This window comes from Patella vulgata, chromosome 6, assembly GCF_932274485.2.
Source record: "Patella vulgata chromosome 6, xgPatVulg1.2, whole genome shotgun sequence".
Taxonomy (NCBI): domain Eukaryota; kingdom Metazoa; phylum Mollusca; class Gastropoda; family Patellidae; genus Patella; species Patella vulgata.
Genome location: NC_065884.2, coordinates 9,224,948 through 9,246,567, shown reverse-complemented (window position 1 = coordinate 9,246,567; position 21,620 = coordinate 9,224,948). Strand labels below are relative to the sequence as shown.

The following is a 21,620-nucleotide window of genomic DNA, read 5'->3' as shown; positions in this document are numbered from 1 at the left end:
GAGTTCCTTTTTAACTGACCAATCAAATTCATGTAAAACGTCCTAAGGTGATATCGCAGTAGATTATGAAATGTATCACACAGGCGATATCTACTGTAAAATGTATTATTGGGTGATATTATACAATATTACATAGACTTTATTCATGTTGATGAGTCAACGTTTAAGGACAAGCCAAGATCGTGTTGCATGACCCTAGTTAGGCTTTCATTATTCTATTTTTATCAGTACCCCTTAAAAGTCAGCATCATGTTGCATGACCCTACTTTGTTTTGCATTTCATATTGATTTCATATTGGTTTGAGAGAGGGAGAAATGGGGTTTAACGTCCACTCGACATTCCAGGACTAACACACGGTTCAATTTCATGGGAGGGGGAAACCGGAGGACCCGGAGAAGTCCCACGAGGTTGGACAGGCGACCCTACGCCTTGTTACGTACAACCGGGGAATCGAAACCCCGCCAGTTGACTCAATGACAGTCCGTATGAGACAGCGCACAGGTGCTAACCATTCGGCCATCCACCCCCACCCCCCTATATTGATATGCATTCTTCACCTGTTCATGTGTTTTGGGTTTGGTAAGAAGTACGTGCATATATTAGGAGAGTTAATACAATTCAGAATAAGTGATCAAATTTTCAAATCGGAAGGAACACAGACATTTTTTCGATGCAGAAGTTTAAGGGCCATTTCGAAGCTGAAATTGTGTGGCATCTTAGGCATTAAATTGAAATGTTTGAAAGTCTGCGCCGAAATAATGTAACGGCTTACACTTAAAGATACCTCCTGGCGTACAAACTGTATGATTTGATGATATATTTGGACTAAAAACATATTAAAAATAATTAATTTGCTTCAAATCCTTTCAAAAACTTTGTATTCGCGAGAAGATACCCAATTTTCAGATTGCATTTGTCATTACTTAGTGTCCATTTACCATACATATTGAGGCCTAAGTAAATTCTTGAATTATTTTCTGCCAACTTCTCTTTCCGCCTTTTAATTGCACAGTCTGTTGTACGTTTACCCCCCTCAATGTTCCACAAACCGCCTAACCGTTCGACCAAGAAATAATAACTGATCTACTCCCTAATTCAAGCTAGCAGACAATAAGCCATTGGGTAGTTGGTGATGACCTGACATTTTTGCCCAGTGCTTGCCCCATAGGTGGTAACCCAGTATTTTTCTAGCAAGATTAGTCGTCTATACTTTCAATATATTCCAAAGTTGTCATACTTTTATTGGAAATAACCACCCGTTAATACTTTCGTTAGAATTTATCCGTGGTTTCGGATCCCCGGTTGTACGTGACAAGGAGTGGGGTCGCCTGTCCAACCTCGTGGGTTCTCTCCAGGCCCTCCGGTTTCCTCCCACTGCTAAAGACCCCTACGCGCAAGCGAATTATTGAAATAAAATTAAACCATATGTTAGTTCCGAAATGACCTAGTTTGTTTCGAGTGGACGTTAAACCCATCCCTCTCTCTCTCTCTCTCTCTCTCTCTCTCTCTCGTTAGAGGGCTGACTTGTCTATACTGAGCTTGAAGGTATTATGTTATATGTTATAGTGTGTCTTTCTATATATTTTATTACTATTTAATTCTAGTCAAAATAGCAATTGACCAATGTCCGAATTGATATCTCTTTAATGTTTCTGGTCTTTTAACTGTTTGGGTTTATACTTAATGCAACCATACAATATTACGTAATTATAGTTAACACGCGTTCTTGCTATGTCCATATCTTCTGCATGATGTATTTAAACATCTATTTTCTATGTACAATTTAACATTTCTTGTCAAATATTATTATATAATTATTTTAATCCTAAGCTTGTATATATGTTCCATATTCTACGGCTCGTCCTAGCGATACCTATCTCGTTATTGTGACCGTTAGCCAGTTTTTGGACACTCGTGTATTTAAAATACAATTTTAACTATTTATCTGAATTTCGTCGTTAGTTTTGGAATAATCTACAAACCCCAGAAACTGCACTTCGGCACATATTTCAAGATTTCGGATTACGTCCAACAGTATAGAAATATATTAACTGACAAAGGAGCACAAATGATACACATAAAAAACGCTTTCTAGTGTAGTGTTACCTAAAGGCAAAACAGGGGATAAAGCAAACTGATAAATAAATTCTTGCTGATATTAAAATAGATCCGGTATCAAAATGTAATTAACTATGTAACTTAAGCTCTTTCACGTTTGAATTTATTCAGGGGTCGAAGGGGAAGTTGGTATAAAAGCCAAGGTACGGTGTATACATCAGTAGAACACTCGAACGGTCCATGACAGAATTTCTTATCCAACGCATACGCGTTAACCATTCGGCCATCCAACACCCCACAGGCAAAATCACCTTTTTCGCATTGTACAGGCGTAATGGAGGAACCGAAATAGGGTTTAAAATCCCACATTTCTGCGCCAACCAGAAATGATAACAACTCTTCCAGGTCCTAGTGTAGGAATAGCCAATGAAACGTTCTATTACGGCGAACTTTAGGCGTAATTTGCACGGAACTGGGGATAATCCACTAGTAACATCAATGCTGATTGGTTAATCAAATGTCTGATGTCAAAGGGTCAAAAGCCGCTCGTATGACCTCTGACGCGACCTATCGCTACAACCTGTCAGATCTTCATGTAGTGTAGGCTATCGATAGTATAAAAAAAACGAAACGAAATACAGATCTGTATTTTAATCAGATTGAGATTTAACTGACAAAATAACGCAGGTCTGGCATTGAATCAAGAGGCGTGGTTTCGATTCCCCACTGGTTGCCTGTCCAACTTCGTGGGTTTTCTCCAGCACCTCCGGTTTCCTCCCACAGCTAAAGACCCCTATGAGCAAGCGAAATACATTTGAACCATATGCTAGTCTTGAAATGACCCCATTTATCTCTCTCTCTCTCTCTCTCTCGTAATGCATACTGACCATTTATAACACCAATATAAAATGCAACTGAAACTTGTCTGCGATATCACCCTCGATGGAAGCGGATGTTAAACACTAACAGAAGAAAAAGAAGCAACTGAAAGCCCGCAGATTCGATCGTTGACAGAAGAAGTAGCAATTTCGGTGTTTGATTTTTTTGTGCAATATTTATTAATTTTGCTATCCCAGACCCGGCTTTGCTTTAAGGGACATATGTAGTGACGAGTATGATGCAGGGGTATGTTAACTCTTTCTGCAACACATGATGTCTCCTCTCAATTCGGGTGGGGCGGCAATTCTCTTCTAGTTTTATTCTGCTTCTGTGTACTTCGAATAACCTATTTTTAATTTCTTGGTGGACGTATGGCCAACTATCTAACAGATGTCGTATACGAGGCAGTGTATGATTAGCCATCCTGGAACAGATTTATGATACCTACTACTTGTGATCATCGTGGAGTAACTATCTGCTGTCGATTAAGTTTTGGTGTTGATACTTGGTACATTTATTGTACTTCAGTAAAAAAAAAAGGGGGTGGAAGGGGTTATTGTAAAATTAATTTATTTTTGTTATTTAGAATTGAAGATTTGAAATTATGTCTAGTATGTTGATTATATGTACTGGTTAACTTGCGATCAAAGTTCAGGGATAAAGTTCTTTTCCATACAACATGTTCTTAAAGATGCCTTTTGGAAATGTCATGATATCTACCATTGATTTAAGTGTAGTGGTGTCGATCCTACATCTGTTTATGATAATGGGTAAGAGAACCTGCCTAACCACATGAGTTTTCTCTGGATTCAGAGGTTTCGCCGAGCCGCCTGACCTCGATCTCCCGGCACCAGATTTCGTTTTTCTAAAGGGGCTTTTAAAGAGAAATCGCCCACATAACCACTTCTTTAAGAACAAAATGAAATGGGGTTTAAGGTCCTACTGTTCTGCTCCGACAGGGCTAATGAAGACGGGCACGCGCCATACAGTGTGCTATGAGGGAAATTTTGCCCGAGCAGCGGTACTATGACCTACTCTTATATCAAATTCCAACTGCCAAGGGATTTTTTACGTTCGTCACATCCGAAGGACTAGGCAGCTGTATTTGTCAGGCCTTCTATCCTGCACCACTGACAAGGTGAAACAGCCTCTGAAAATCTCGATATACTTTCTCGGCCAATGCAGAAGTCGAACAAGCGACCTACAGGCTAGCGAGCCAGTGTCTTACCCACATAACTGCCGTGGCTCCCTACTTTGAAAAAACAAAAATATTAAAGTTGAACTGAAGTAGGGTGGGTGGGGGGGGGTATGAATTAAAAATGGCGTCCACCGATGTCTGGTTGTACCGCACTTTATTACACAAGCCCCATATCTGACTTCAGCACTAAAAATCACAAATAGGCCTGTACTAGACATTGTTGATAAATCCCCAAAAGTACTGATAGATTAATGAGGATTGCACCATCATCATTGACTTTCTAAATTTACACAAAGAGATTGGAAAATAGGATTATCGGTTCTTTTGGCGAAAATGGGGAGAACATGGGCGAGGGCGACATGAGATTAGACAAAAGAGCATCAGACATTGTCGGTATGCGACAATGAAGGAGGGAATTATAGGGAATAGGGTTTAAAATTATCGTCGCTCTGGGAAAGTACGGCTCCGATTTCGCAAGCTACTTCATGATTCAGAAAATCTCTTTATATCATAGCGGACAAGGAATATTCTATTCTAATGTCAAGGCAACTTTAGAAAAAAATTGTTCATATGGTTGCTACTGCTTAATCTGTTCTGTAGATATGTTCACTGACCTTTCTTGGCGGTTTGAAAATGCATGTATGCATGTAAAAGCTGATGTGATCATATATTGACGGTTTTGAATACCTATTAATTGTTCTGGAAGTTAAATTTCTGGATCCCGGTGAATGCAATAGGCTGAATCGAATGGGATTTCGTTTGCATACATCCCGTCACCATGCCTCGATCCTGTGGAACGGGATTTATTTTCATGTAATCCATTTATGCCCCGTACGCCACCTCTCCCTCCCACATACATAACTTACTGATCGAGCCCGTAAGAAGGTAGTCCCAATTTGCAATTTGATCCTAAGTACGATCGACATTGTATTATTAATAGTTGATCCTCGTACATTATTCAGCATACTTTATGCTGCACAATATATTTATTAATCTATGAGACAAACATTAAAATGTAAAATTATTATTTTATCTGGCTTCTCGGATCTTTTCATACTCAGCTAACGTGTATTTTTTTGCTTGGCATATTATTCACAAACTAAGCTCTACTGAGAAGGTATTCCTTAACTAGTAAATTAACGAAAGTTAACATTTTAAAGTTGCCAAGGTGCTTAATTTGTTTGGTCACTAAGGATTAACTCCCTTGATCACGCAAGCCAGTCAGATTTTGGGCCATTTCAAGAAAATCCAAATGGTTATATTTTCAAAAATCAAACGTGTTCAGACTTCGGTTGTTGAAAAATGAAGTTTTTATGGTAAGTCTTATCATATACTGTTAAAATAAGCCCCAAATATCGTCTTTTTGTTGTATTTTTTTCTGGGCATGAACCACTCTACCTATGCGCGTCTTCAAGTGGAACTTAAAAGCAAATTCATTTCATTTCCATTGGGTGTGTAATAAAATTAATGCAAATGTTACATTGTTTAGTTCAATTGTGTTTATTTACTTAAAGCTACATATTGACTACGTTCAGTTGTGTCTATTAAATAAAAACTACATATTATGTTCATTTACTTAAAGCCACATATATATCTACATATATGTTTATTCGGTTAACGCTACATTTATAGGTTCAACAACCATTGAAATTAAAACAGATTACTAACTGTGTATGTATTCTATGGAACATAATAATGTTAATTTTAAGGAGATTATATTTGTTCTTATATAAAATAGTTTAATGGCATTTTTACAACGTTTATAGCTGGACATGTATTTCATACGCTAATGTCGGGTGGGCACTAATACTTTGTAGATTTATGGTTATTGGTGCGTCTTCTTCTTCGCCGTCTTCTTGTTTATTAATCAGAGAACGTCTTTGACATTACTAACATTACTAATGGCAACATCCAAGATATGGCTAGACCAGCACCTTCGAATTAAAAAAAAAACGAAATAAGTGGTAATGCAATCACCACCAAATGTGACAAACTTTTAAAATATGAACAATTATTAGATATATTGAACAATTGACCCCCAGCTGGTTTTGATAATATATGATATTAGCTTTCCAACTCTACGACCTTGTTCTTAAAGCTGAACTCCGATTACAAAACTACAGAAATAATTACGCCTAAGTGATCGATCGCCATGTTTGTTCTACAAAAGTGAAAACATGTATGGTGGTTGTTTAGGGATTTAACATTTTTTATTTAATTATTTCTGTAGTTTTGTTCTCAGGGTTCAGCTTTCTTTAAAAATGTATTCGCTGTGTTTGATTAACAGACTTGATTAATCCCATGCCATTGACAAGTTACATTATGATCTGTGTATGATCTGGCCATTTTATTAAAGATACATTATGGGAGATCAGATAAAGAGCTGCTAGTTCTCACTATAATAGTTAAAAAAACTAAATAATGTAAAAGGAATTTGCTGCGTTCTGAACTGAGATTTTAACGATTAAATTTTCAGCCTAGCTTCGATCATCATTAATAAAGTTGGTACGATAAAGAAAACATAGTCTCGATTATCCATTTCTGGATTATATCATGAATGGAAGTCGAACAGCAAATCGGAACCTAATCCAATATACATCGCAGGCTAGCCATGACATCGAGAGTTGGTTATGGTTTGAATAAGTTAATTAATGTATAATTAATAATTTAGATAACATTTCAGGCCTTAAGAAAGACCTGCAATAGGCAGATTTAACTTTTGCATAATGTATGGTTAAAATGAAAAACGTAGTGGTCAGCTATACATACAATGACGTGGTAATCAACAACTATATATAATGGTGATTTTGTGGTGTGAGACCCCAATCCTTATAAGAAGTTCGCACCCACTTTGCTTAATTGTTGGACGCTATATAAACACGAGTGTACTGAAAGTAGGACAAACTTCTATCATTATGCTGATCTTCTGTCATCTGTATTGTTACGCACATATAAAATATTGCAGATGCTAAGATTTGTAAATGTGTTGACCATCAAAATACCGGGAAAAATCCGAAATCATGTCTTAACAGAATTACATTGAATCCATGTTCCCGAAGGCGTGTCATAAGTAATGGGAGTAGAACCCTTGTTCTGTCACACCGGTGTTTATGACTGACTACATATATATAAACTTCCCATCCCAGACTAAGTCAAGTATATGCTAGAGATTAATAAAATCAGACCGTAGGAATTAACGAGGGATGAGATTAGTCAAGTCTCGAAGTAATTAACGTGCAGATTGGTCAAGGCCGTGAATTCTAACTTTTATCAGGCCGCCCCTCTCCCTAAAGTTTAGCGGTCAGATCTAGTAACTTGAATAAGAATAATAATATATGTGTATCCGTACAACAACATCCATGGCTACATCAACTCCCCATATAAAGGAGACGGGGTGGTATCGTGTGTATCTGCCTCGTATGTGATACCAATTGCTGTTTCGGTAAACCTTCCAGTGTTTTTTTTTAGCATGTACGGACAATCTGAACACCTGTTCTTTTGAATACCAACTGTGGATATGTGCCAGGCAGGGGCACCGGTACCAGGGTATACTAATGGTACCTTGCCCTTTTCTGGGGTATACATATATACCCGTGCCTTAATGATGACAGTTTTAAACCTTTTTAAATGATAGATATGTAATTGTGAATAATCAGGCTTTTATCTCTTTCATTATCATGTATTTTAAAGGGTTTTATTTTGGAATTTGGAATGCTAGAGTTGCTCTAAACAGCGTTCTCGGAATTGAATAATTTCAAAATTTTCTAGAGGCCAGGGGTAGAGACCCCCCCCCCCATATTTTGGTACCCTGGCCCTCACGCCGTTCCAGCGCCCCTGGTGCCAGGCGTTTTACCCCCCAACCCCCATATTAAGCAATGAACTTCAACACATGCGTGCAAAAGTGGGTTGAAAAAAAACCCCCAACAACACGTGAATAAAAATGATAAATATTGAATCATGAACGGAAATAATACGTCAACGGTGTGGGTGGAGTGATTAAGATCTATAATATACTAAAATCGCCTGCTTACCACTGTTACATTTCTTAAACGTTTCACCTGTGGTACAGTCGTTATCTCTCAGGCATTTAAAGTACGGTTCTTTCTTCCTGAAACAGAATCAAATTATTATCTAACATTAATCTAACGTGAAAAGCAATGGGTTACAAAGATCCAAAATGTGAATGATTTCAAATATATTTATGGATAATTGAACTTTTGTCAAAGTGACATAATACCGTTCAGAGACCATGCATATCTGACCAAACCATATTTTCCTCCAATCTGTAGCCTGGTCCTTGTTTGCGATTGTATCTTGCTCACTGGTGAAAAAATTGATTTGATTTTTGTTATATGAGATACATTATCTATCTACAACACATTTATTCTTGTTTGTGAGTTTTGTCAAGTTTATCCTGTGTTAGATATAACTCATCCTTGTCGGTATTACGTCACTTTATCAAACCTTCATTTATCCATAATTTTATCTTTTATTGGAATATATCAGTATTTTGGATATAATAGGCATGACATGCATAGGTAAGATATATCTTTGGTTTTCAGTCACAATTTTTATATATTGGTTCTTGCATATTATTATTTCCAGCAGAACGGTTCTTAAAGTAATAAAATTTGTTTCAAATCTGTTAACTTCCTATGGACTCAACTCACAAATGATATTTCAGTTTTGTGTCGGAGATCACGTAAAGGGGGGCGCAGGTGGACTGTGACAGAATGGCAAAGATGTTTTAAATTTAATTTTCTTTCCATTTGTGACTCCCGGAATTCCGTGCACAGCTCGAACAACACTCCCCCAAACAACCCATTTAACTGGTTAATTTTAAATATTAAACAAAACGTAGTTTACTTTAAAAATCCTAGATCAAACTGTCGCATAGCCAAATAGAACGAGATTTGAATAAAAACAAACCATCGGTGGTGCTTATGCCCCCTGCCACAATCCCAAAATAAATAGATGACACATATTTATACGTTTGAACAAACATTGTCAAGGCATTCGCCTAATAGACATCTACCTCAAGTTTAAGCATTCTATCTCAAATAGGAGGGTTATTGTGTTCAAAATTCTCGACCAATCAAATTGCTTATCGCTCTCTTTACCCTCAGCAGCAAATGCCCATTATCGAACTTGGTCATGGTTTTGATGTAATAAAATTATGCACCATGTATCGCCATCAATACTAGACTTTATCATACAGACTATTTTGTTAACGCGAATTGCATGTATTCAAATGTGAGCTGGTAAATTGAGACTACAACAACTTCCGAGGCAAAAGTCGACAGTACGACAGCAAGCCAAAATGATAGGTCGCTAATAGCGCGTTGTGTTTATTTCCTAATTTCTACTTTTCGAGTTGGTATGCATGTTGTTACCATCTTACTGAATCAATAAAAACAAAAATATGACAAAGTCGACAAGACGGTACACAAGCCAAACTGCAAGTCGAAAATAAGAAATTAGGAAAAAACGAGGGGCGCTATTATCGCAGTGTACTATTTCTTAATTTCCTATTTCTGAGTCCATTTTGACTTGTATAGCGTGCTGTCGCCTCACATTTTGTCGTAACTTCTACTTTTCTACTTTCGTGTTTTGAAAGGGCAAAAAGTAGAATTTATGAATGGTAGTTATAGGCTCCTATAGATTTAACACTTACATAATGTATGTCAAAGTAGAACCAACGATATCATGTCCCAAAGCGTCAACCAATCAAAGCACTTGTGTCTGTTTAGCTTAAGAAGAAAATGTTAATCTTCGAACTTTATCAAGGCCTTCGCCCAATAAACACATTCGCCAAGTTTGAACATTCTGTCTCAATTAGTAGGAGAGTTATCGTGTTCCAAACTCCCGACCAATTGAAGTGCTTGTCGTTCTGCTTACCATGAGCAGAAAATGCTCATTATCATGTTAGTCAAGGTATTGATGTAATGAAACTATACCCAAGTTTCACCACTCTCGCTTGATTAGAACTAAAGAAATCGTGTCCCAAAGCATCAACCACCAAGCCATTCACCAAATAAAGACCTACACCAAGTTTCAATATTCTAGTTTACAAAACGTATGACGGACGGACAGATTGACGGACGGACGGACGCGCTTATTTTAAGAGTTAAAAAAAATGAATCAAGACCATCAAAGAGAACACACTGATCAGACTGGTTAAGCTCCGTTCGACTTCTTCAAGATTAATTAAAATATTTGAATAACATGGACCAATATTGACTGGTAACTTGTTTGGGTGAGTGTCAAAAAGATTGCATGTTGATGCTAGAATTTAGTTTTCACTATGTCAAAAAGCCTCCAGATCATTTCAAAATAGTGGACTAAGAATGTGGTGGACAAACAAGTATTTTGTATCGAATGATTCTCAACAACCGCGTGACCAATATCGCTCTCATTCTATCGTACCATCAAAACTGCTCTGACGAAAGTTTGACAAGATTAAACTATATTGAAATTGGTTGGTTAACAAGAGTTATTGCCCTTGTCACAAAAATTGCGTATAAGATCTACGAGAAGTAAAAACAAGAATTGGAGAATTACTTAAAACAGCTTTAACACCAAAATGTAAATACGAAAAACAGTATAAGCATAAAACTGAACCAAACAGGTTACAGACTTATACCACAATACCCGAGTAAAAACGCCTAAAAATACATCTAATTATTCTGGGATGATTACTTACGCGCAATCAGAACTCGCAGCAGCAGTCTCAAATGATTGGCATTTAGTTTTCGCAGTACCACACTCAGCATCATCTGCATTGGTGTCTGTCAATGCTACAGCTGGAAAGATAAGACAAACGTGAAAGATACCACAAGGCCATGTTGTAGCACTGCCGTTGCCACATATCTCTCTTCTGGGATGATCGTCTAAATGTTTGTTTGATTCTGGGCTGCTACTGTTGTATCTCTTTTCTTAAGGACTTCACCTTTGTTTTCTTACGATACCGACTCAAATATGTAACAGGAACAATAATAGTTTGTTCCTATACGTTTTTTTTCACAATAGTCTACATTACAATATTTAAAATTAAATTAACATTTCTTTCTCCCAAACCTGTAAAAGTCTAACCAGCGTGGCTAGACTCAGGAAACCACTACTTCGTGAAATGGTCGTCTAAAGAACCCAATGCGTGTCTGACTCTTAACGAATCCAATGCGTGTCTGATCTCTAAAGAATCCATTGCGCGTCTGACTATTCTAGCTCCATCTTATTTATAGGTGCCTATTCTTTTGTCTGTTGTGTTTACGTAACAGACTGATAACAGCTAAATTCCCTCTATATCGACAGGGATTGTTACCTAATTTGGTCAACAAATATGATATATGTTTTATAAGTAAGAAACACGTAAATGACCAACATGTTCATTATTCTATAGCTCAGTTATCGTATCAAATTAACCAGCATATACTTTCTATATTTTTGGTTATGAATCAAAACTATGAAAGATAATAATATTGTTTCAGCCATCATATTTCTCCATTCCTTGTCTTTAGACCCCATGTACTGTTATTGTCACAATATTTCATAAACAATTTAATTTGCGTTTCAGAATAATATTTTGGCAATGGAGAATAATTAATCAAGACCATAATTTTACTTTAATATGTGTTCTTTAGCACAAATCCCTGCCATCCATATTACTACAATGTACAATATGTACATATTGTCACCATAAAAATAAAAGAGGAACAGAAATGAAATCGGGATTAACTGTCTACTTGTCTGCACCATGCGGGTATTGAACATTAATTTTTGAATTGATTTGATGGGTTATTCCTTTAAATATGCGTTATGTAAGATTTAAATAAAAAGATGGCCGTTCCCGTTTTAATAGTTTAAAAATAGATAATGCAAAATGAATATATACATTTTACCCATCACTTAAAGATGCATTACGTAAGAGCTAAATCTGGCTAAATCCGCATATATTAAGTATTTATTTTGGCTTATTATTATTATTTAAACATTTATTCACATGACAAGCATATAATCAACACCCCAGGACATCGGGTGGCGCATATGTAAACGGATTAAAATACGATCGCAATTTAATGATTTAATTTAAAAATGGAGAAGCGTGTCTCGATTAACAAGTAACGTGGCTGCGATAATAAATAATTAATGTCAAAACTTCAAACAGTGATAACGTCGCTCAGAATTAGGTAATTTGAATGGAATTTTCAATTATATTCATTTTGCATTATCTGTGTAGCCTATGTGCCGAAGTGCTGTTTTCTGGGGGTTGCAGCTTATTCCAACACTAACGACGATAATTCGGAATAAATAATTAAAATTGTGCTTTTAATAAAAGAGTGTCCAGAACTGGACAACGGTCATAATAACGAGATAGGTTTCGCGAGCCGGTCACCAGACTAAAGTTACAGAAGAATATATAACATATATACAAAGCTTAGGATTAAAATAGTGTTAGATTGCACATAAGAAAAAGATGTTTAAATACAGAAGATGGTATGGACAAAACAAGAACGCGTAATATATATCGTTATAACAGTTAAAAGATTTGAAAGATTAATGAGATATCAATTCGGACATTGGTCAATTAATACTTTAATTTAATTTTTATAATAAAATATATACAAAGATACACTATAACATATTATGCACTATTATAGCGAGAACGACCAGCTCTTTATCTAAATCTTACATATTGCACCTTTAAGTAATGGGAGAATTTGTATATGATTAAATTTTTGTTTCGAAATACCAAACGGGAGATGAATTAAACTGTCAACTGCTTAACACAAAACCAATTATATCCCAACATTAGCTAGTAGCAACAGCCGCCAACCTACATAGGTGCATTATGTGCGATTTGAATAAAGCGGTAGCCGTTCTTTCTATAATAATTTCGTAATTGATAATGAAAAATTAACTTAAATAGATTGTTTATTATCGTAGAAGCGGTACTTGTTAATCGAGGCCTGGCCTCAATTTCCAATTTTTAAAAAAAATTAAATCATGAAATCCATTTAAACCTCACCATCCGATACTCTAGGGCAGTGATTCTCAACCAGTGTGCCCCAGCACACAGGTGTGCCACGAGATCTTCCTAAGTGTGTCACGAAACTTTGAACGGCACACTAAGAACATTTCTCACTAAAGAAGTCATTTATTTGAAGTAAGTTCATAGTTGTGTTTGTCTTTATTTAGTTTGAGTCATGCTATGTGTCTATGACTTGCCATGTCTTTATTTTGCAAAATTCAAATATTTTTCATATATATTTAGCCAGGTGTGCTGTTACTTTTTAAATGTGTTCCAAAGTTGAGAACCACTGTCCTATTGAGTTTATTATAGGCCTGTCATGTGATTAAATATCTGATTAATAATTTATAACAACCGAAGAAAGACCTGCAACAAGCAGATTTAGCTCTTACGTAATACATATTTAAACTTAAAATATAGAACGATACCAACTTCTCAACACAAGTCAAATCTGATTAAATTAATATATTTATTTTCTTTAATTTTTTTAACATAAATCTCCGAATTCTTCCCACGAACTATTGAAATAAAATTGAACTATTTGTTAATCACGAAATGACCTAGTTTGTGTCGAGTCGACTATAAACTCTCTCTCTCTCCTTTTTTTTAGGTTCGTTGATTTGTAACGTAATGAACTTAAAAATGAAATAAAACAAATGATTAGAAAAAAAAATGAATTGAAAATAAATCTATTGAATATAAAACCTGATCGAAAAAAGCAACTTACCAAGAAAAACAACTAGACAAGCAACAACCTTCATCCTGATGTTTTAATCAAATTTCTTCTTTGGCAAAGTAACGTGTATCTTGGAGTATCTGAGAACTGTCTCCGAAAGATCAAATCAATTCCATTTATACGCGTGTTTTGTAGTTCACCTGTATCATGTAATAATTTACATATATCGTTAAGATCATAATACAAGTGCTCGACTCATTTTTTAGGTTTTGAGATCAGCGAAAAAATACTTCCCTACTAGAGGACACAGTTTCTGTCTTCAAACATTCATGATAAAAGCCTTGTTTATCTCAACATGGGCGGTTTACTGCAAGGTCAATACATGCACAGAAAAATGACTTGAGCAATTTTTGACCACTTTACTGTGTTTGGAAATAGCGTAAGAAAAGATAAAAAAATTTTTTTTGCATCGCTGCGCTTGACAAGAATCATATCATTTGCGCCAACCACTTTACAAAAATCCTGCATCCTCCCCTGGGTCTTTTGTCAAATTAAAACTGTATAGGTAGAAATTTTAAAATGCAATGCATGTCGTATTTAATGTAACAAACAAATTTCACTCAAACATCTTTATTCTTGAACTTGTAACACTGTGCATTGAGTCGTATTCCATGTTAGTATCACCGGAAACCAAATATTTTTGACAAATGTTGACACCTGTTTCTTTAGACAAATGAACGTAGGCATTTGCATAGTTAGCGTTCTTATTATGATATCCGCAGCCATCAGACCAAATAATGAGTTCTTGGATCTTATGGTTTAATTCAATGATGGATTTGAAATAATTGTACTCAATGTATGCATATGTTTCACTCGATATATCACCATCTGTCTCGCCCACATGTAGCAGTAACCATCGCGGTTGATCAGGTTGTGGAGTGTAGTCCTAACGTTATGCACCTGGAGTTTGGTTCTGCAGTACAGAGCACTAGCTTTGCTTTGTGGACAAAGAAGAACTGCCTGTGTACCCATGGACCATACTGATACAGATTCATCTGCAGCCGCGTGTTCCTTGTCGCGACACTTTTCTGCTCTAGCATGATCTTTTGCAGCAAGATGCTTTTGGCGACTCTCTTATGAGATATTTCCTTGTTTAGCTCCAATATAGGTATCGCATTGACCCTTTCGTGGAATGAAAATTGACAAGTTCAGTTTTCGAAACATCTCTTTGAAGTAAGTGAACCCACCTACTCGCTGTCCAGCCTCAGCCGCCATTGTCTGATACTGATCATATAATTCAGAAACTTTGGTACCAGGTTGAAGAAATCGTGTCTCTCTGTAGGCTAGGATTCTACACAAGGGACGCCCAAAAGCCACTGTTTAAGAAATCCAACAGATTCGTCTGACATTTTCTGCGTAGGACCAGATCTAGCCGACTCTTTATCCAAGGTGGCAGTGGGTGCTTCTGTTGGATTCTGCCTAGTTATTTACAACGCACACAGATAGTTTTACTGACTTTATTGATAAGAATATTTAATCTGGTATCAATAATAACGCCGTAAAAAGCCGTGGTGACTCCCACACTACAACAACAATATGAAAATTGTGAAAATTTTTCAATCAAACGACATTAAGAAGGGAGGCAATTCTAAGCATAGAGTCATTCGGTAACGTCACTTCAAACATAATGAATACATCGTCTATTAGCGCAAAGCGTAACAGCACAGTTGGAATTAACCATGCCTTAGTCACTTTCCCTACGTTCAACGTCGTGACTTAGGCACATGGTTGAGATCGGCAGGAATTGACCTATACACTTTTTCTCACTGAACACTGATTCTAAAGAATATTTAAGAATTACTAAAGTAAAATTAAGCACAAATTCTTTTGGTAGCTATTTACCTTCCTGAATAAGAACAATCACTTCCTTTTGGCTGTACAATTTATGTTTTTCTTGACGTTTTCTAGACGCCATATTGCTTTAAATGGAGTTGCCTACTCAGTAGACTAGTTAGGCAAAGTATAAATAAATAGACTAGTAACACTATTAATTAGTGTGACTTTCAGCAGGTGGGGTAACTCTGAGCTTCATCCGAACACCAATAACTCAAAATGATTAAAAGGTGACTTGAGCACTTGTTTTATGACCGTGACGATATGTAAAAATGATCCCAAATAAGTAAGCAGCTGTATTTTATGCAATAATCTTGGACATTGAGCCATTACACACTCATATTTACTTTGTCCCGTAAATACTTGTTTTATATATTGTTACAGCCAATAGTAGTATAATATCGTAGCAAAGCGAAATTGCATGCGAGAAAAGTTTTTTTTTGGATAGATTTTATTTATTATAATTATTATACAAAATAATAATATCTATATAGAAACAGTAAGAAACTCCTTATCTATCTATACATGACATGAAATGAAATGAAATGGAGTTTAACGTCCTACTGTTCTGCTCCTAACCTGGGCTAATGAAGACGGGCATATATGTGTAGACAATATAAAAAATCAGTACAAAATAATAATATCTATATAGAAACAGTAAGAAACTTAATATCTATCTATAAAATCAGTACATAAATAAATAATAAATAAATATAGCAAATGAAATGTTGATTAACGGATTAACGTCTTGCGCTTCTGCTACATCCGTGCAAATGCAAGTTGTGCACGACCAGCGGTGCTATCTCCTACTTTTATTTTGAACTCCCGACTTCAATGGTTCCTTTACGTGTTCGTTAATGAGTACACGGGACCTTGGTTTTTTGTCCCATCCGAACGACTAGACAGTAAACTCTCCCTTGCCAGGTACTTAGTCCCCCACCACGGAAAAGTCGGTACCACGCCGGAAAATACCGATGAATTCCAACTGTCAGGGCGCCTTTGCCGATGAACTATCTCGGCCAATGTAGGGATCGAATACGGGACCTTAATATTATCGATCAAACTTCTACTCCCTGAGTTACCGTATCTCGCAAAAGGTGGGACGTTAAACCCCATTTCCGGCGTGTAGTCGTTCGGATGGGACGAAAAACCGAGGTCAAATGTACATATTGGCGTGCACGTAAAAGACGCCCTGACAGTTGGAATTTAATATAAGAGTAAGTTGTAGCGCCGCTTATCTGGACAAAATTTCCATCAACGTAAACTGTCTTCATTTAGCTCAATCGAAAAAGAAAAGTAAGACGTTTAACGCCATTTCATTTTCCTACTTTTCTACACCAAACAGACTATTAAAGATAGGTATACGCTATGCAGAGTGCTATGATGGAAATTGCCAATGAATAGAGGCATTTCTTCATCGTATTAAAACTGTGAAGGGGTCTTTTATGTGCACGCTGCAATGTGTACCCAGGAGCTTGTGTTTTTGTGCCATCTACACAACTGGACACGGTTCATCGTTCGCCCTGCACTATCAACAGGGAGAAACCACGATGCAAAATCACGTGGAATTTTTTTTACCAACACCAGGATCACTGTACATAATCCTAGTATTGTCGAGGAGTATGACCGACAACTCCACATTATATTTTAACCCGACAGCACGAAATTTTACCCGACAATACTACTTTTTAAGCGACATTTCGACACGGTTATTCGAGTGAATATGCATATTCTTTAAAGTAGGTCTTTATGTCCATATGCTGCAGTTTATATTTAATCGGGTTGCCGTTCACTACATTATAGTCAGATGTATTTCGTCTAGGCCGTAATAATATTAAATTGGGTGATTAATGTTCCCCCTAAAAGTCAATATATGTGATAAAGTGGAGATATATTCACTTGATATATTTTCCGAGGTTCTATCCGGATTATCACCCTTATTGTTAAAATTATTTGACGTTCCAACTCATGGCGTCAAGTAATGGTTAATAAGAATATACCCCTCAAATGGCCTATACGTGTCGTAAAAGGCGACTAAAAGGGGTCCCTGTAATGAAGCAACGTGTTTACCGTGCGTTGCAACCCGTGTCGGTGGAGGGTGGTATCCTGGTAAGTGAGTTGGGATTTGGCTTGCAAGCCCTTTCTCTGTAACACATTAATATGGCCCATTGTTCACCGTGACGAGCGGTCAGAGCGGCCCACTCTGTGATCAGTCGGCTTTGGTCGTTTCAGCTCTGTAGAAATTACATTTCTCAATTTGAAAGCTTTGTTTTCTACACTCAGCAGGTTTACCTTTGTGTCCTGAGTACATTCTACAGAGCGGCGGCTTGGGTCAATCCGGTTAGATAGATATTTTACTTTCAGGCGTGAGTATACACCTCGTCGAGTCACGAGGCTACGCGCCTTAGTAGGCGAAATGAATGTTTAAACAAGTGTAATTTATTTTGTATCAATATGCTTGGCTAAATGTATCGTTCGTGTAAAAGGATATTATCTGCGCATCTTACTGTATACAGGCCTAACAACAGTAGCACAGTAAAAAAAATGCATTCTCAGCTTTAATTTGTCATGGAATATGTATAATAAAGCCTAATTTGTGTTTGCTGTAATATTTCATCGTAACTAATAAAAACTATGCAGCCAGTCTAGAATCAGCAATGTTCTAACTTATTAAGCCTTCACAGGCCTAGTCATATTTTATCTTTAGGCCTACTTTTTGGGGTATGATATTTACTACTTGAAGGTTTCTTCATAGACCCCTTAAATGTATTTGAATGGCTAAAATTTCCTTTTTTAGATTGTAAGAAAAACTGTTTGCTTATAACATTATTAGATATCAGGTATACGTGTATAATAATAAATGAAAGGTTATATGTTTTTATTAACTTCATTAAATATGTGGGAAAATATAGTTAAGATTGTAAGGAAATTCTCCGTAAAAATTCAGATCTTAAAGGGCGTACGGCTCAATTTTTGTGGGTCTAACAGCACATATTAATGTAATATGAGTGTATATAAAGTGATTTATATTCGATTTTTGAAAAAGAAATTGTAATTTCTAATCAATTATATTCGGTGAAATACGCGGACAGTCCAAACTGCACGACAATCCCTTACGCCTATAGATTAGCCCATTCTTCGTGGTTTTTTTTAACTATTATTTTATCATTTGTGAATCAAACATTGCTATTTCCTATACCGCATTGTAATTTAGGATATGTTTTTCTTTGTTTATTGGTATTGCACCCGAAACGAAAAGGTACACGACTCGTGTACCATATTTTAAAAAACGTTCATTGTTTCTTAGATATAGATCCCACATTTTCACACATAACATCAATATGGATTCTAATACTGAATTCTAATTTGTGTTTTTAATTTCGAATATTATGGAAAATATTGAGTTAAGAGACTTAGCTCCTTTAATAAATGAACTGAAATGAAATGGGGTTTAACGTCCTACTGTTCCCTTTAATAAAATGATCCCAGCATTAGCCAATTTCAAATGTGCTACCGGTATTTTGAAAAGGTTCGTATGCAGACTGATATTTCAAGATAAACATTTAAAAAAATCATTGAATGGGTGTCTGTTTCTAAGCCCTGATTTAATATTGAAAACATTATCATATTCATTCAAATCCAGTTGTATTGGTGTATTTTCAAGAAGCATGGTAAATACTCGAAAGCAGGCTCAATAGCGAAAATGTGTATAATGTTTCGTTATACTTTTAAGCCGGATATAGTGTGTTTAGACTTTTTATGTAAGTTAAATATTGGTTGCCTTGACATTGTAAAATTTGCATGAATGTAAGTTTAAATATCAGATAGCGACGCTGTTTTTTTTGGTTTTTTTTATTTTCTTCTTCTTCTAACAATACACTGTTAAAATTATATGTATATTTACAGTTATAGGTATAGTAAAAATACAGTGTCCGATTTGTAATATCACATGGTTTGTTAACTTACATTTAAAACGATGTAAGTGCATATGAATACAGGGTTTATCTAAGATTACATCAAAATGAATGTAGTAATACATTAAGTGAGCTGTATATTAACAGAAGTGCCATTTAAAATATTATTTTTACAGAAAATTTTAAATTTACTGTCAAATAGTGGTCACATCGGTTATTCTTCTTTGACCACATATCAAATATTTATTGTTCTGTCAGTCGGTTTAGTCGATCCATTTTCGAGAAATAGACTATTCAAAATCTGAATGCACCGAACTTGCTAATAAAGACAGGCATGTATCATACCTTGGGTTGTGTGGGACATTTTGCTTGGACTGCATCATGCCACCTACTCTTTCCATTGTAAGGAGCAAAACAGTAGGACATTAAACCCCATTTTATTTAATTTCTTTACATTATCGAATGTTGTTTCACATGCTCGACAGAAAGCTCCGCAAAACTTTCTGTGTTCGCCAGGATCGAACCTAGGACTAATTAGCGTAACTTAAGTAATTTTACCTGGGCAAATTACATAATATGTAATTCTATAATAGTTATGAAGTATTAATACATAAACTCTCTCAAAATGCCCAACATGTTGTTTTTAATGTTATTGTACCAATTTGTGTAAATTAACATCATCGTAATTTTACATGTATTCCATTTACAGATATGTAATTTTACCTTGGATGTATAATAATTAGGGGTAAAGTTACATTACAGACTCTGAAATAACATGCAATGTTAAAATACAGTTATTACGATGGCAATATTTCTGCCAGTTAAAAAAGGGTAAAAATACATAATAATTTTAACAGTGTATTTATTTAGTCAGCATTACATAATCTAAAGATACATAATTATTGGACCTGAAAACAAGCCAGAGCTTATCAGAGGTTATATATAAGTTCATCTCCTGCTGTTAGGATTATTTTGAATATATTAATACGAAAAAAACAAGTCCTCAATTTTATTTATGGAGATTTTAATAACTATTTTTTACCTGCTGCAACCCTCGGTGAATAACAGGTCACAAATAAAATGATATTTTACTATTATTTAACTGGAAGAATCAAACAATTTCAAATATATCAAGCTGTTGTCATGCAAGATCAACACATACTTTGCAAGAGATGGACAGAGAATAGGGAAAATCGATATAGGTCATCCTCCCACTTTTCCGATAATTTGCACTCAATTTCGGGAGCCACAGAGGGTCTCGGGTTCAAGTTCCACAGAATTTTCAAGCGTGGTTTCCCCTTGTCAGTAAATTGGGACGGCGGGCCTGACAAGTACATTGTCAGTTAGATTCGTTAGTGTGCATGTAAAAGAGTTCTTGACAGAATTCGAAATAAGAGTAGGTAATTACGTAGCTACAATTATGTATCGTTAAACTATGTTTAACGCTACAATAGATACCGTCTAAGACTCCTTACGCAAGTTCAAATAGGTTTAAACGCACAATTGTCAACACCTATCATTACAGTTTGTATCGAAATAAGTAATTCTATCACTAATAGTTTAAGATACATTGTGGGAGATTTTTATAAGGAGTTAGCCATTATTGCTATAATAGTTCAAAAATAGATGATGAAAGAAGAATATATTGAAAATTTCAGTCAAATTACTTTATTCTGAACATAGTTATTACCAGTGTAATTTTTGACTAGAAATGGGATTGAATTGCATCTTCACCGATTCTTAGTATGGCCGATCGTTTGATTGATAGACGTTAACTCCACCTACATCATCTCTGCTGTCTTTTGTCTGCTGTCATCATATCCGAATTTGTGTTTTACCGTTTTGGATTTTTATAACAATTGGACAAAATGAGTGAGAGGGTAAATTTTCATTCTTACTTGTATTTTGGGCATGCATTAAATCAATTGAATATAGGATATAATATTATAATACAATTATGATAAATCTATTGG

General features: G+C 35.8%; 1 long non-coding RNA gene across 1 annotated transcript; it reads right to left on the bottom strand.

Annotated features, from left to right (window-relative positions):
- Nucleotides 1-5,684: 5,684 nt before the first annotated feature.
- On the bottom strand, nt 5,685-13,983 carry LOC126825012 (uncharacterized). The gene is made up of 4 exons (XR_007681753.1): nt 13,892-13,983; nt 10,840-10,939; nt 8,168-8,244; nt 5,685-6,070 (listed from the first exon to the last, which is right to left on the bottom strand). It is a non-coding gene; the product is annotated as an uncharacterized LOC126825012 (long non-coding RNA).
- Between the last annotated feature and the right edge of the window lie 7,637 nt (nt 13,984-21,620).